Genomic DNA, 18050 nt, shown 5'->3' on the forward strand with positions numbered 1-18050 from the left:
TTTATATTCTAATTCAGGGTTATTTTCATTAACTGAAATTACAACTTACAAAAAATCTCTTTTTTTTTTTTTTACTTGAAATAAATTAAACACTAAATGAAGTAAAATAATACTATATAAAAAAATTAAAATATTTTTTAAAAATAATAAAAGACAAAAATACATTAAAGTAAAATCATAAAATATTAAAACAAAATATTAACAAAACTATATTATTATAATACTAATCAATTATACTAAAGTAACACCATTGGGTCACCATGGATGTCCAAAGCAAAATCTGGGTCCTGGAGTAAAACCAGTTGAGAACCACTGGCGTAGAAAGTCCTTTGGGAGGCCGGTTCACGCACCTGGGATGGTGGAAGTGCTGGGACCCTGGCTGGTGCCTGTGGAGGCAGTGGTAAGGGAACCCACTGCAGGGGCCAAGATGAAATCAATGTCACCGTCTAGCGGAGAAGATGGTTTTGTAAGACATCAAGCAATCACATGCATGCAATACATCTGTTATGACCCAAAAACCTCTGAACTCACCGGGATCCATTGGTGGAGGGTCTGGTACCCAGCTGGGAGGTGCAATAGGGGGTGAAACAGGGTCTTGGTGGTCGCTGGAGGAAGGGACATACTCGTCGCCCCAAAAACCCACAGCGCAGAGAGAGCCCCACAACATCCCCCAAAAACAACAAACAAAAGAAACGAGAACAAAGAGCACGAAACAATGAAACATGAAACAGCAGAAAAGCCATTTTCATCATGTTGCAGGGCTCTAGACCGCGATCATTTTTCGAGAATGTTCAAGTTAAAATTTGACGTTGAGTGCATGGTCTACTCAACTCCAAAGCGTCTGCTCTGTATTATTAAAAAATGTAAATTAAAAGAAATGCATGAACTGATAAAGTATAACAGGCCAAGATAAAATTAACAAATAAAATTAATAATGCATGGATTTAAAAAAAAAAAAAAAAACAACATCCATCTGCCAAAGTGCTAATTTGAAATCACGAGTTTAATGTTTAAATCATTCAATTCGCACTGACACTTCACAAGATCTCACAACTGGATTCAACTAAGTTTGCAAGGTTTGTGAAATCAACTTGAAAAATGCCAAATATCGGCCGATATATCGGTCAACCACTCGTTTTAAATGCTCTTCAGGTGAAATGTTTTTCTGTATGCCAGTGAATCTGAACACTGACCCGCGGCTGCTGGACGATCCCGTGCGGTTCCCGGAGCTGTTGCTGGACACCACTGAAATAGCATTGGCGATGGCCTCAACAGCGGACAGCCTCTCAGCGAACGTGTTCCTTTCAGACCGCTCTGCTTGAAACACATCGCACAGCACTCAAGTCATCTCAGGCTGGGTTTGGAAAAACATCCAACATCGGCTGCGTTGCAAATCCTAGTGAGCTGCCTCACTTGTCATCACCGAAAACAAGTACATGATGTCTACACAGCTCCATATTATGGTGATTGTCATCAATTTTGTTACTTAAAAATAACAAATTAATGTATTTTGTGCTAATTAAAACCATTAACTGAATTAAAATGGACTGAAGTGCATTTAAGTTTAAATACTAGATAATTAAAATAAACTATACATAAAAACAAAATGACTAAAACTTAAAACAAAAAATTAAAGACAGAAAATATAATAATAAAAACTAACTAAAAATATTAAAAGGATAGGTAGCTTGTTTTATAACCTGTAAGAATTTATGTTCCAAACCTGTAAGAATTTATTTCAATCAATGTATAATTTATGTATATAGTGTTTTATTGTTATATTTGTTAACTTAATTTCTTAAATGCTGCTGCTAAATACATCTACTGTAGCCTACTGTTTGTTTTATTTGTGTATTTGTAACATGTATCTTTGTTCTTATTTTTTTTAATAACAAAGATAAAATAATGACAAATTATATCTTCGCCCACTTTGGCCTAAATGTCTCCCATTCTTTTTCATTTTATATTTTGTTACCCTGTAAGGCTTTGTTTTTAAAATAGGGCAATTAGTTTGGCTGTACTGTTCAGACTACTTGCAAAATAGTAAAACCAACATGACAAAGAATTGTGATAAAATCTTGATATTTCTAAAAAAAAATTGTGATATATATTTGCCATATGCCCCACCCATATTGTGTGCTTAATAAAAGAACAAATGAAGGGTGAGTAAATGATGACAATTTAATTTTTTTGGGCGAACTATCCCTTTAATAAACACTGTAATAGTATCTCAATGATACTAAAACAAGACTGAAAACACTGCATGCTTACCTTCCTCCTCCTTGGTTTCCTTGTTGCTGATGGGGGCGACGGAGAGCGCAGGCGTGAAGGATGTTGCGGTTGCCGTCGCAGCGGTGACCCAGCAGAGCGTCCAGAGCGTGAGGGTTCTGCTCCAGCAGCATGGCCTGCTCCAGACTGATCAGGTACTGCCTGCACGCCTCGTAATCACAGCGCAGCACGTGCTGCATCAGCGTCTAGGAAAAACTAAGTGTGAAGGGATTAAATCAACATTTGAAATACAACTTTGATACATTTAATTTTTCATATTAGAAGCACATGTGCTCCTTGAGGAAAAACTAAGTGTGAAGGGATTAACTGAATGTCTAATGTTTAGCAGGTTGGTGTATCATACCTCCACAGCCATGATGATGATGGCCGCTTTCTTTTTGATCGTGGAGTTACTGGGAAGGTTGGCAAGCGAATGAACTCCCATTCCTAGACTGGCAATCGGCGGGAGGTCTAGCCAATCAGGGTCGCGTATTCCACCCATACAGTCTTTAGCCATGGGATAAATGGTGCCGTTACCATCTCTCAGAATGATAGGACTCTCCTGAGGATGCGAAGAGGAGGAAGTTAAAACAGGCAAAGAGAAACTGAAGTGCATGAAACGCACCAAACTGTGTGACTGTCTCACCTGGCCAGCAGTGAAGATGGCCACGTTACGCTCACTCTGGCCCAGAAAAGCCAGATTACTAGTAGGGAAGTGATTCTCCTGCTCGGCTTTGCCGGTGGCCAAGTCAAAGACACAGTACCGTACCCAGCTGCCTGTTTTCAACACAGCATGAACTCCTGAAGGACGAAAGACAACAGAGCAGTTATGTAGATGCACAGGGGAAATTCACAGCAAAACGCAAGATTAAAGCAAACGATATTCACCTTTGGAGTCAACATTCACAGCTAAAATTTCAGCTTTTTCCGGGATACAAAGTTTTTTAGGAGTGCGCTGAAAACAGTCGGGAACTTTTGGTGTTCCACCAGTTTTAACAACCTGTTTAAAAGAAAAGAAATGTGTCAGCTAATATAGACAAGGTGTTTTCAAACAAGGTGTTGAGGGGGGGGTGGGGGTGTTAAAACTAGGGATGCACCGGTTGACCGGTGGGGGAGGGGTATATAAAACTATACAAAATGCAATTAAGTATTCTCAAATTTAATATAAATTGTTTTACATACATTTATACATTTAAATTATACATATATATTATATATAATGTTTATTTTTTAAACACACACACATGCTTGAACAGTGTATGCATCATTTTTATCAATCACCAATTGATTATTATTATCATTTCACTGCTTTCTACAGACCAGTGCAGGGCACGACAATAAGGACTGCCTGACAGCCCGGGGCCACGATCGGGCCACTGCTGCGTCGTCACAAAAAGTTTATCATTTGCATCTGATTTTAAGCCTTGCTACTTAAAAACAACAACAACAACAAAAACAAAGAAGCAATTTAAAAGCATTCCAGCAAGGCACTAAAGACGACTCCATCCTTCTCTGAAGTCAACTACATGGAGAAAAATCCTGGAATGTTTTACTAAATGGATGTATCGTTTAAGTAATATTTCTTTGCAACTGAAGAAAGAAAGACATTAACATCTTATTCCGGAAATGGACGTATCGTTTAAGTAATGACTATTTAAAATAAAACAATTTCTTCATCAAAATGCCATGTTTAATTCTCAATCAATCAATCGATGTTTCAGCAAATGGAAAGGTTTGTGCCCGTGTGTGTGTGCTTTTAGTCGCGTGTGTTTATTCACCTGTAGCTCATCTATTCTGAGCAGCCGACAGTCTTGCAGCAGTGAGGAGGGGTCAGAGTCAGTGGGAGCTGCGCTCTGGCTGCTCGCTGCTCGACGTCCCTGGAAATTTCACAGCAACAGCACCACCAACTACTATCACCACCATTACAAAAAAAAGAACTGTTGCAAATGAGGTGTCATAGCAAAGCATCACACATAGACAACACGGACAGCAACGTCACACGTCGAGTAAAACACAGTATGCTTGTATAAAACGTCATCACCGGTGATTCTTATTATATTAAAAGTTTGCAAAAATGCAGACAATAAATCAGTGGAGAAAATATGCTTGTAGTTTCGGTCTCCGCTGGATCGATGTGCACGCCAGCACCCACCTTTCCCACAGGGACGTTTTTAACGTCCTCCACGAAAACAAAACCACCTATAGTACACTCCACTTCTCTACATACACTCTCTCCCTCCTTAGGAGCCGGCGTTGAGCGCCTTCGCTCTGTAGCACAGCAGGTAACAGGTGAGCAACGGCAAAACACTGCAACCACATCTCACTAAAGACCAAACAGTGTTTAAACTGTTCTAATTTAAGTCAGCTGCTCATTTTAAAAACACAGATCAGCTTCCTTGGCTGAGGAATAAAAATTAAACTCAAAAGATTCTGACTTGGATTAAAAACTCTAAAATGGTTTCAAGGTTAACTCTTTATAAAAAAAAATAATTTGAGGGTGTTTGCAGAGCAATATAATTTCCTCAGAGAGTGTAAACCCAGCAGAGTTTAATAAAATGTTTCAAAGATTGTGAGAAAGGAACAAACAAAAACAAACCGAATCATTCAATGCAGCACACGTCCATTAGGCAAGGGACTGCTTCATTTACACACTGATCGCAGGCCATCTTTATTGTTGCATCATGACTAGGAGACTTACAGTACAGACCAAAAGTTTGGAAACATTACTATTTTTAATGTTTTTGAAAGAAGTCTCTTCTGCTCATCAAGCATGCATTTATTCTTGATCAAAAATACAGAAAGAAAAAAAATTTAAATATTGTGATATATTATTACAATTTAAAATAAATTGTTTTTTAAATTGATTATACTTTAAATTATCATTTATTTTCTGTGATGCAAAGCTGAATTTTTTAGGATCATTATCACATGATCCTTTAGAAATCATTCTAATATGATGATTCATTATCAAAGTTGGAAACAGTTCGGCTGCTTAATTTTTTTTTCAGAACATGTGATACTTTTTTAGGATACTTTGATTTGAATAAAAAACTTGTAAAAAAAAAAAAAAAAAAAAAAACTATGTTTTTAAAATATAACTAAAATTTTAGTAATAACAATAGACACTACTGGTCAGTAATTTTGGGGTCAGTAATTTTTTTCTTTCTTTTTGTTTAAATAAAATCAATACTTTTATTCAGCAAGGATGTGTGTTAAATTGATAAAAAGTGATAGTAAAGAAAATATATTAATAGAATATATATTATTAGATTTTTTTTTATTTTGAATAAATGCAGTTCTTTTTAACCTTTTATTCATCAAATATATTAGACAGCAGAACTGTTTCCAACACTCATAATAAATCAGAAATATTAGAATGATTTCTAAATGATCATGTGATAGACTGGATGTTTACATGTCTGACACTGAAGGCTGGAGTAATGATGCTGAAAATTCAGCTTTGCATCACAGGAATAAATTATTTTTTTTAAAGTATATTCAAATAGAAAAACTATTATTTTAAGTTGTAATAATATTTCACAATATTAACTGTTTTTCTGTATTTTTGATCAAATAAAATGCAGCTGATGAGCAGAAGAAACTTCTTTCAAAAACATTAAAAAATAGTAATGTTTCCAAACTTTGTGTCTGTACTGTATATTTATGGAAAAAAAAAATGTTTCGTTCGATAGAAAATCAAAATAAAAAATTTTCACTCAGAAAAACTGATTGCACTAAATTTGTATCAAGTAACACATTGAAATAAACATGAAATTGAGGTAAAAAGACTTCAATAGTCTTTCTTTTTTTTACAGTGAAGGTTAGTTGTAAATCATTTTCATTTTACAAGAAAGCAGTATTTCATGTTTTGCACTACCTATGTCTTTGTAACTGTTTGACAAACTTACTTGCAATTTCTGAGTAAAAATTATTTCTACGTTCAATATAAACCCTGCACAACTGTGGATGGGTTAGTGGTCCAGTGTACGTACTGTAGGGCAGAGAAGCACTGCTGGCGATGGAGGAAGTGTCACTGCATGTGGACGCCGGTGAGGGCGGAGGGCCCATTTCAGTCTTGACCAGCTCTGGCTTGCTCTCCGTTCTGCCAACAAGAACAAGCATAACTTTAAGCATAAATCCCTCCATGCACGTGTCTGGTCACAGAAGAACAGTCATCTTACTTGATCTCCTGTGTCTTGGTGTTCTTCTCCATGTTCTTCAGGCTCTCTGGCGAGCGGAGCTGGAAGCGGCAGCTGTCGTTCATGTTCCACACGGACTCCAACAGGGACCCCACTTTAGGGATCCCAGCGTTTACGGAGAAGGCCACAGCGCCAGCGTGATATAGAGGGTTATTCCTCAGGCACACCTACGGGAAGTGAGATGTCATCAAACTGGTAAACCTCAACTGGGGTGGGCGTTATAGCAAAAAGTGTGTGTTTTTCACGATCCACAATCACTTATCACAAATTCCGTTAGTTCATAAGACTATTTTGCATGTTTTCTGAACCATACAGAACTAATTACGCTATTTAACTTTTTTTTTGTCACATTAGGGACATATGATCAAAAGATGCTCAACATGACCAAAATATACCAAATTCACTTTCAATGATTGAATAATTCACTGAATGATAGAATAATGATTGAAAACATAATAATTGTGTCATTAGAAATAAGATCAAAAATACAAATTACAAATAATTAGGGTTGGATATTGTTTACATTTTTTCAACTCCACATATCAAAAACCAATTCTTATCTAACTTTGGTTTTAATTACAAAAAAAGAAATACTCAAAGATTAGCCTACTAAAGCATATCAAGGCTATAATCACTAAACTGCCAACTCAGGTCTATTTAAAGGGATAGTTCACCCAAAAATGAAAATTCGGTCATCATTTACTCACCCTCGTGTCGTTCCAAACCTGTACGAGTTTCTTTCTTATGTTGAACATAAAAAAAAATACTATGGAAGTCAATGGCAACCACGAACTGTTTGAATACCAGCAATCTTCAAAATATCTTCTTTTATGTTCAACATAAGAAAGAAACTCATACAGGTTTGGAACAACATTTTTGGGTGAACTATCCCTTAAACTGTAGCATTCTAATAAACACTCAACAGTCTTCACTGTATGACTTAATACGATTTTTATTAAAACAACTGAAGTTATTCAGTCAAGAGCAATGAGTGCTTTTGATTAAAATTAATGAGACAGCAGAAGATATTTTACGCTGCTGTCACTTTAAGACCAAAAGCGCAAATCTAATATACTGACACGCATCTGATTTCTTTCCTAATGTTCAATTAAGACAAAACCGATTGCGTTTATGTGAATACTTGGCAGGTCTGGCTTTACTTTGTGTGCATCTGGCCATTCAAGCCCAATAATCTATCAATTCACACTTCATATCATTGCAACAGCAATATATCATAAGATCACCCAGCCCTAAGAACGAGTTTGCAAACAACATCATCACGTTCCTCACCTGAGTTCCTACTGTGATGTTGGGTATAGAAGAGATGCCCGCACTGGACTTTGGCTTCTTGTTCTTGGCTCTGGCCTTTTTTTCAAGCATCTTTTTCCGTTGACTAAAAGGCACAACACCCCTAAAGGAAAAAGACACTCAGAATTTATTCACACATCACAAGCAGCACATCTCAAGCTATCAAAACACGCTCCTGCCTGCTCACCACCAGTAAAGGGCTGGCTCTCCAGCTGGGCGCAGGTGTACAGGGCACAACAGTGCAGAGAGATGATACGCTCTCTCCTGCAGCTCCTGGGACACATTTGTGCGCCATGTTCTAGTTTAGCAGCAACAGTGCTCAGAGTTTCATCCACCCATGTCGCCACCTACACAATACAAGTTCATGTAAGTTTGAGATCTGAGGACATTGTGTCTGCACACTCCTGTCCAATGATTTTTTTCTAACTCGTTCCCATGTAAATAAATAAATAAATAAATAAATAAATAAATAAATGTCTTCTACCTTGTTACTTTCGGTGGCCACAGTGGCTCGGATACTGTTGGCAGACAGGTGGGTGATCTTTTCATTGGTCAAGCCCAGGAAAGGAACACGAGGGTGATGTATAGAAGGATTCTACGAAAGCGCAACGATTTATGAGATTCAATTCGATCAAATCAAAGTGACAGGAATTGTTGTTCGATGTGCGTTTCGAATCTTACTTGTGCGTTTCTGTAAGGTTCGGGCTCATTCCACTTCCACTGATTCAGCTCACCTTTGGTACTGACGGCAACCATCTCAGAGTACAAAGCCCCAATGCTGACAAACTTTGTTACATAGTCCTAAAGAATCACAGATCTCAGGATATATAGCAACTCTACAAATAAATACATGATTCCAAAGAAAAATCTGACTTATAACCTAAAGTGTAATCCAAATAGGCCTGCCATTAAATCAAATAAGGATGTGCAAGATTAAAAGGAGTACTGATAAATGCAGTTTAAAAGACTCATGCCAAGTTCTTATAAAAATATAATCTGATATTAGTTCTGAACTTTTTACGAGACTTAAAAGTTGATTGAATGACTCCAAAAAAATCAGGGTTATTTTTGTGTAACTGAAAATGAAAAAACTAAAACAAAAAAGCATTGTTACTTTAAATAAAATAAACAACATAGCAATTAAAACTTGGTTACTTTATTTCAGCTAAGAGCCAAGATATTTATAATTTTTCGTTTAACTTGGGAGTACTAGAATAACTAAAACTGAAGTAAAAATTATATACTTAAAAAAAAAAAAAAAATTCACTAAAATGAATTGACGACAAATTTTATATAAATGAGACCTTATCATTACTTTAAAATTTAAATAATCTGATACACAAAAAACTGAACTAGTCTTGCAATGTTATAAAAAGACAAAAAAAAAAAAAAAAAAAAAAAACTTTCTTGACTTCCAGTTATGAGAATCTATATAGGTAACAAATAAAACATTATGCTAAACAATTTTTTACCTCGAACATTTTAGCGTTTAATAAGACATGGACTCAACAAAAAAAATAAACTGCATGCAGAAATTTAACACGTTAATCACCACTGACCCATAAAGAGACTTTTCACCCAAAAATGTTGCTCCAAACCTGTATGCATTGCTTTCTTGTGCAGAACTCAACAGAAGATATTTTGAAGAAAGTTTGCAACCAAACAGTTGCCGTTTCCAAAGGACTGGTCAATATAATGCAAGCCAATGGCAACCGAAACCAAATTATTTGTTACCAACATTTTTCAAAATATCTTCTTTCATACTCCCAGAAGAAATAAAGAAAAAAAAAACAGGTCTGAAACTAAATGACCACGTTTACATTTTTGGAAAAACTATGACTAGGTCAAGACTTAAAATGCACCACAGAAATCTCAAGTAGGGATGCACTGAATGTTCGGCAACCGAAAAATACTCGGCTGAAAAATAGTGAGGAAAAAAAGCTCTTTCTGTGTTCGGCCGAATAAGCGAAAAGAGCAAATAAATTGTACCAAACAATGACGTGACGTGATCAAATAGAGGGATGCGCTAATGCAGCAAACGTCGGCAGTGTGAGGCATTCAAACTGTCTGAGAAAGACGTAGAAATCAATATAAGCAACGACAGCGAAACACTGCTTACTGCTGCATCACATGTCTCTGATGAGAAAAGGAAGGGGCGATTGTTGCTGGTTACAGTATAATGATTGAAATAGCGAAACGCCCTCAAACAATTACGAAATAAACTGCAGAATGTTATGTTTTCTAACCATGTTTTGTGCTGTCGCTTTAAGACCTGCACACATCTAAAATAGAGGCACGCATCCGTTTCTCTCTCTTAACCGTTTACTTTCACTTGAATCATAACAAATAGTATTTAAGGATTTTTTTATTAATTTTTTTACAAGGTATTTAATTCGGTGCATCCCTAATCTGAAGTTTCTCATTCTAGGGCAACTGAAAGGCTTAAAGCGGCACCTTATCAGGCCACCACTGGAGCTCTTCGCCCAGAGTGACGGGGGCTCTGGCGGCACCGCTCTTCTTGTCAAGGCTGGGCTCTCCCTCGCGGCTGGTGGAGCCACGCTCCGCATCGAAGGAGGCTCCGTCCAGCCACCTCCTCTCGCGCAGCCTAAGGACCGACTCCCGCTCGCGGAGCAGTTCAGAGTCTCGCTCTAAGGGGAGAAGGAGAACTGGTATGCAATAGGGTCACACCAGTGGGATAACAGTAAGCCACTCTCTGGGAAAGACCCTCGGAATAGTGAGATTTCATACAAATTACAATTAATAAGACTGTGTTAGTTAGGTCTAATTCTGCTGTACTTCTGTGACACCAACCACCGAAAACAACTGATCGTCGAAAAATACCTCACTTTGGGTGAAAAGAATCCATGATCATTTTAGGTAATGATCCATAATTTTATTATAAGTAAAATAAAGCTACATATGGACGCTGTATAGGCTGGCTCTGTCAGTTGGTGGGTTGCAATATCAGCGAAAACATCTTGTTGACGGGGGTGTCTAGCATTAGCTGAGCTGTATAGGTATAAACTGCAGGGTCTTATGGGTAACTGTCTGCACTGCAGGGCCTTTCGCAGAGAGCTCACGAGGGGAAACGACGACTATGACCATGCAGGACAGCTGGACACGCTCTCAAAAGCACGGACACTCTCACACAACACAAACATGCAGCAAGGCATCTCAAAAGATGGCTGATCATAAAGCACTCGGTTCACAGATGCTGGATTATGAACATGTAATTTGAAATGAAATGAAAGCATATTTCTGGACTGCTTTATTTGCATGTGATTAAAAAAAATACGACGCAGGACCTGACCCAAACTTGCTCTTAAGTTCAGTATTTAACAGTTGCAAAGCAACATTGTAACCTGATGCATTATTACAGAACTCAGCTGGTTCCAATCAGAAATTGAACTCTTAGTTTTACCGTTTCGTTTTAAAGTTTTGCATAATGGGCATCTAAATTTTTTGTTATGATTAATCTTTTCAGTTTTTAAAACCAACAGCATCTTCCCGCATCTGCATGAATGTGTTGCGAGTTGTGACTTTATTTATTAAAAAATACAGCGTTAGCGATGTACGTAGTGGTTGTGGCACAAGCATTTCAACAAATCTTGCTAAATGGCTTCATGACACTGAGTGTGTGTGCAGGCATGACTGTGTGTTTAGCCTTTACCTCGTGAAGAGCCGAGACGAGACAAGGAAAGAGCGTCGGAAAGAGGGGTAGCCGAAGTAGCTGATGTCCTCAGAGAACATGGCGTCCGCGTCAATGATCACGCTGGGGTGCGCGGAGTGAATGTCCGCGTCTAGCAGTGACATCAAGTCTCTGTGGAAGTATGAAAGGTATTGTCAGAAAAGTTTGTTAAAATCTTGAGCGTCATAACCGTGACCCATCTTCGGTGTCCGTTCACCTCCAGGTAAGTAGGACTCGCTGGCCGTGTCGTCTCCGTCATCTCCGTCCTCGTCGTCTCTGCTCAGCAGGTTGTTCACAGCCAAGTTCACGTCAAGGTTTGTGCGCTGCAGCTCTCGAATGATGACACTCCTGGACTTTCCCTGAAGAACCACCTGGGCCTGGTTGAGGAAGCAAAGCCAATCAGTTACAATATTACAAAGCAGGTCTGGATCACGTCATCCCAAAATGAATTAAATATAATGAATTTAATTAATATTAAAAATATAGTATCAATTTAGTATATTCTATTACTTTTTATTATTTTTGTTAACTGCATAAAGCCCAGTTTTATTGAAAACTCTCTTTAGCAATTAATAAAATAATTTTAAATGCATGCAAAACATTTTGAAACAAGGTTTGTAGTATAAATGCAATATTTTACATTTAGTCATTTAGCAGACGCTTTTATCCGAAGCGATTTTCAAATGAGGGACAACGGGAAGCAATCAAAATCAAACAAGAGGGAGCAATGATTTTGCTTTATTTTTTTTTTTTATTTAGCTTTATAATGTAAACTGTTATGTTTCTAAAATTTTATTAATGTGAAAAGCTATAGTAATTGTTTTGTAGTATTTATACTTCAAACCTTTAGACACATAATGTTTTGCATGTATTTTTATTTGTTTTAATATGGTTTTGTTAATATATTATATACTGTAGCAGTTTATATTTCAAACAATGCACAATGATTGGCAGCTTATTTGTTAAAAATATTTTTTCAATACATTTGTTTACTATACTGTACATTATATTATACACACATTACCGTAATATTGTAGTATTTATATTTCAACCTTTACACACAATGATTTGCATGCATTAATATTTGTTAAAAATTTTAAATATTTTTCAATACAACGAATGCAGGCAATAATCAAAAGAATTGTTAGTTGCAGCCCTAGGTGTATCGCTAAATAACCAAAAAAAAAAATTCAGCTTTTGTTTATTTTATTATTTCCGTTTAATTGTATGTCTAAAGCTTAAATGCTATGAGATTTCTCAATTGTGAATGTAAAAGCTGAACTTATTAAGCAGAGCTATGGCCAGCACATCCAACTTAAACAGTAAAAATCAGGAATGTGGAAGAGGCCCATGAAGCGAGTGTTACCTGAGAGATGAGGCTCCTCTGGGATGACGGAGGCTGGAATTACTGGCTGTGGATGACTGCCCAGAAGGCCAGAGCCTCGATCTCTGCCAGTGCGGATCACGCGGGTTGTCTTGCGTGAATCACGGGCTGCTGTGGAGGACCGGCCTGAAGATCCTCCTCCTCCAGCACCTCCTCCAGCGCCCCCTCCGCTCCCGCTGCCTCCTCCCGTGCCTCCACCACTGCTGGCTCCGCCTCCACTGCTGCCTCCATTTACTCCTGAACTCCAGCGGCTCGTCAGGCACAGCGGACTATCAGGATCAGTATACCGGCCAACAAGATTCTCTCTGCACTGATATTAAACTCAACAGCCCACTTCTAAGGACTAGTTTCATATTCCGTGTCTTGTGAGCATGAGAGAATTAAAGATGATTTAAATCAGTTTAAAACAAACTCACTCAAAAGCTCACGCTAATTGTGCATGTCATATATTTTTATGTTTAGAATTTTATCATCATCAAGCAGTTTTACTATGTAATACATCATGTATAACAGAAATTTGATTGTTTATTACGGTATATATATTTATTAGGGCTGTCAAATGATTAATCACGATTAATCACATCCAAAATAAAAGTTTTGTTTACATAATATATGTATGTGTACAGGGTATATTTTATTATGTATATAAAATACACACACACAAATTATATATTTAGAAATTTAATATATTATATAAAATATATTTAATATAATATTCTTATATTTTATATTAAATATATAAATATATTTAATATATAAACATAACATCATATTCTTCTTAATATATACATGCATGTGTGTATATATATATTCATAATAAATATACACCGTAACGGTACACACATATATAGTAAACCAAAACTTTTATTTTGGATGTGATTAATCATGATTAATCATTTGTGGTGTCACATCCAAAATAAAAGATATATATCTATATATATATATATATATATATATATATTATTATATATATATTATATAAAATATTGTATAATTATAAAATATATATAGAGTCTTGTTTTTATGATGATATACAATTATATAATATATAAATATTTCTGTTTGTTCTACTATGCATATATCATAGTGATTCATTAAATGCAAATTATGAAATATTGTTCCCTAAAAACTGATGATTGTAATGTACTTTACTGTATTTTACTTTAAACATTTTTCATTTACCGTTGCAATGGCTAATAAAAATATATATTATAGAAATTATTGTAATTATAGAATATACAATACATTAAAAAAATTGCTGTTTATGAGTATATCTTTTTGTATATTGGTTCATATGAAAATGCTTAAATATTTTTCAGAAATACAGATTCTCTCTCTATATACACAACACACACACACACACTTCAACCTACTTTGCTATTATTATTATTATTATTTTCTACTTATTATACGATAATAATCATTTCATTTACATTTTACATTAATAATCATTTAATAATCATTGAATCTAGTCAAAAAGTTGAAAAATACCAGTTTATTTATATATAGCACAGCTCAACAAGCATACTTTAGAAAAACATTGAATTTGAATTTAATTTCTTATTAGTAATTGAGCAATTTCACACATAAAATAAACATGTTTCTGGAAATGGGTTTGAAGTGTGAATATTTTCAGGTGGGGATTTTATTGCATGCAAACAAAACAGCAAAATCATCTTTAAAAAGGTTATTTATACCTAAAGGGCAGCACCGCAAAGTGTGCCTGCCAACGTTACCTGAAGTGGCTGCAATTCTGATAGCCCTGCCACAACTTACCCAAGGGTGTTGCTGCCAGTCTGCCCAGTGTGTCAGAACCAGACAGGACAACCAGGGCGGGATCACTAGTCCCCTGCTGGCCTGGAGCTCCTTCCTGCCGCTGAGACACTGCTCCAACTTTGAACTGGAAAACAAAAGGGATGGAGATCAAGTTACAATTCCTATAATCCCACATGTGGGATACCATCACAGAGCCTGGAACAGCCCAGGCCTAACGAGCCAATCGTGGGGGCGACTAACATGGCAACACCTTGGGAATCAGACATGACTGCAGCTCATTCCTCAGCAGACAAGAGCGAGCCTTGGCTGCAGGAAGGGCTGTCAGGGAACTGATAAAGATTTCCCCTAAATCATGTTGTCCATCATGCCCGCAAAATATTTCAGTCGTATCCAAACACCAAGGATTTCTTGAGGTTCACAAAGGGGATTTGCAATGCTGCGACAATGCCGCTCGATCCCAAAATAAAGGCATGAAAAGAAGCAACTAACCCACCCGTCCTCAGTTCAAACAGAAATGCACAAACAAACCACTGCAATAAGCATTGGACATGTCATTTTTGTAGTTTACTTCAATAAATGGTCTTTTTCGTACTCGGAAGCTTTGAATTTTAAGAGTTACAATATATTTTATGTCTTAAATTAAAATTCTGTACCACCAAATATTAAAGTGTTTATAAGGTAGTGTTCTGCAACATGCTTGCATGTGTATTTGGTTTTTCACCACTTCATAATAAACCACCACTGCTGATAAAACCAGACAACATAAGCTGGCCACATCTAATCTACAGGCTTCAGGCTGAGTTCCTTCCATTTGAACTACTTCATAAAATTCCCTCGCTTCCATCACTAAGAATATAATGCGAAGCACATTTTTTTTCGCCATGCAACTGTTTAGGCTACAACTTTGGAATAATTACTTCATCATTATACAGTGCTCATATGGTAAGGCATATTTTACACAGTACGCTAACATAAAAACAAAAACCTTATATCATATAAGCTGGCGTAAGGGCGGTGAGAATTCTCAGCACACTTGAAACAGAATAAAGACAAACTTAATACATAAACCCAGAGCAATTATAACCAGAAGGGACCGATCTAGAGTTATTTTGCATGCCAGCTCATACATGCATTTTCCATGCATCTAACAGGAGTATTAATTTCTCACCCATCATTGCCATCGGGCTTGCTGAGCTCCAGTCGGTCGGGCTGGACGGCAAAGTTTATCCTGCAGATACGTCCATCCTGAAACAAAAAAGTATGTCATTTTCGGCATTGCTTTTTTTTCGTTAAAAAAAAAACTCATTTATTATTTCATCCTCCTATTGTTCCAATCCATATTCTTTTTTTTTTTTCAATGCAACACAAAAGCCACAATTTTCTAAGAAATTGTGGCATTTGTCTTTTATGTACAACAGTACATAGTGAAACTGATAACCTTCAAACCAACAACAAAAAAAGGTTCTTTTGAAGCTTAAAAAACAGTCTCTTTGAAATTCAGTATTATGGAAATTGCTTCAAATTCAATGCAAGTCACTCTGGATAAAAAGGTCTGCCAAATGCATAAATGTACATGCTATTGGTTAAGAGCAAAAAACCAGCAAAAACTGGTCTGGAACAACATGAGTACCAGCAAATACCGTAATATTCATTTTAGGGATGACACGATTACTGGTTGATGATAAATCATGATAAAATTCCCCTCGGTTAGTATTGCCATTTCATATTTTACAGACTTTGATTTTGACCTAAAGGGGGACTTTAAATACAAACTTAGTGAAAATGATTTATGTTTCAGTACTTTTGAACATTTCCAGCCCATTTGAACAATCACCATGATAATTTAGGTCCCTATAAGCGTGATACAGAAATTGTCAATAACCGTTACACTCTAATACATATTTAGAGTAATTTATTGCTTTAAAATACAATGACGCACATGAAAAAAACAAAACAAGGTTCAGGTTTATAAAAAAGCCTGAAATAATGCATGATATAAAGTAACAGCGCTGCATAATAAAGGTTACCTCAAGGAGAAATCCAGCATGATTTGGTCCAACCACACACTGCTTAAGTTTGGCCTGCTCCAATGGAATAAGGTGTGGATGACTTGCCGTGTGGACAGAGAAATATTAGTCAGTGTTTTTACAAAACTCTATACTTCATTGATGTGGAAAGAATCTCTAAAAACCACCGGGACTTAAAAACGCAACGCTTGGTAAAACATACCTGTTACAGTTGTATTTGTTGAGCTTTTCCGACACTTCACGAAGCCTGTAAGAAACAAAGGCCATGTGATGCACTGGGCTTATAAAAGAGACTCAATGTCCACAGTAAATATAATTAATCAATCAAACTGAGGAACAGATCATGGCTTATGGTCAGAAAAAACCAAGTGCCCTTCATTTCACCATTCACTTTATCCTGTGCATTTGACACTATTCCGGGCAGGTTTAAAATACTAATAATACTTTAATATACATATGCATACTCATTTCGAAAATGCAATTTCAAACAACTTAATGAATCAGAATAATGAATGTTCAAATAAACCTGGAGGCCTAGTTTCAGTTCAAAAACAAACGACCTCTAAGTCATCAAACCCAGTTTGTAATACCACATGCAAAGATTTTGTAATGCTTTCACAATTTACAGTAAAATTATTAGTCTAAATTAGTTCATTACTTGCCAAATTCAATCAAAAACGTTGATTGATGATATGACACTTATGCATAAAAAATATCACAGAGAGGAAGTTAGTCAATATCACATGCAAAGAGTACCCGTCATTTTCACCTCACGAAAAGTCATAATGAGTACGATTTACATTTTGCGACACATATTTGCCTGTAGCCTGTTTTTTGCTCTATTCCGCTGCCAACCAAAACTTATAATTCCAAACACAGCCACAGCACTGTTTTGCGTCTCTGAGCAACATGACGGTGTTTCGTTCCTGAATTAATCACACATTAAATAATTTGGTTCAATCGCAACGACTCACTCATTAACTGTGACTTGCTGCCACCTACTGGCGGTTTTAATTACACATCTTTTTTCATTTTAAAATAATTGTAAATATTAACTATTCAATGTTTTGTGTGCTAAAACAACCAAATATTATTTATGCCTTTGTAACCGCAGGGTTACCATGCATTTCATGTCCCTCTGCAGAAAAATAGCTTTATAAAGGTTAAAAATACCAATAAATAGTAAAATCTATTTCTCTTAAACTTATTGGAAAGGTGAATTTCTCATCACTGCTGTGAAACTGACCAGCATACAGATTATAAGGCTATCAAAACACAAGTTTCCCCTCACACACACACAACACACCACACCAGTTCGTAGCACGACATTTAAGAGGGTTTATTCTCCAATAACTAATTGTCATGTTGCAGAAACAAATGTGTGTCTAGAATTGTGTATG

At 36.4% G+C, this 18050-nt stretch overlaps 1 pseudogene; it reads right to left on the reverse strand.

Annotated features, from left to right (window-relative positions):
- The window catches only part of LOC109058739, a 50316-nt pseudogene extending 33331 nt beyond the window's left edge, over positions 1–16985 (reverse strand).
- Positions 16986–18050: the final 1065 nt, after the last annotated feature.

Source organism: Cyprinus carpio, chromosome B16 (genome assembly GCF_018340385.1).
Source record: "Cyprinus carpio isolate SPL01 chromosome B16, ASM1834038v1, whole genome shotgun sequence".
NCBI lineage: Eukaryota > Metazoa > Chordata > Actinopteri > Cypriniformes > Cyprinidae > Cyprinus > Cyprinus carpio.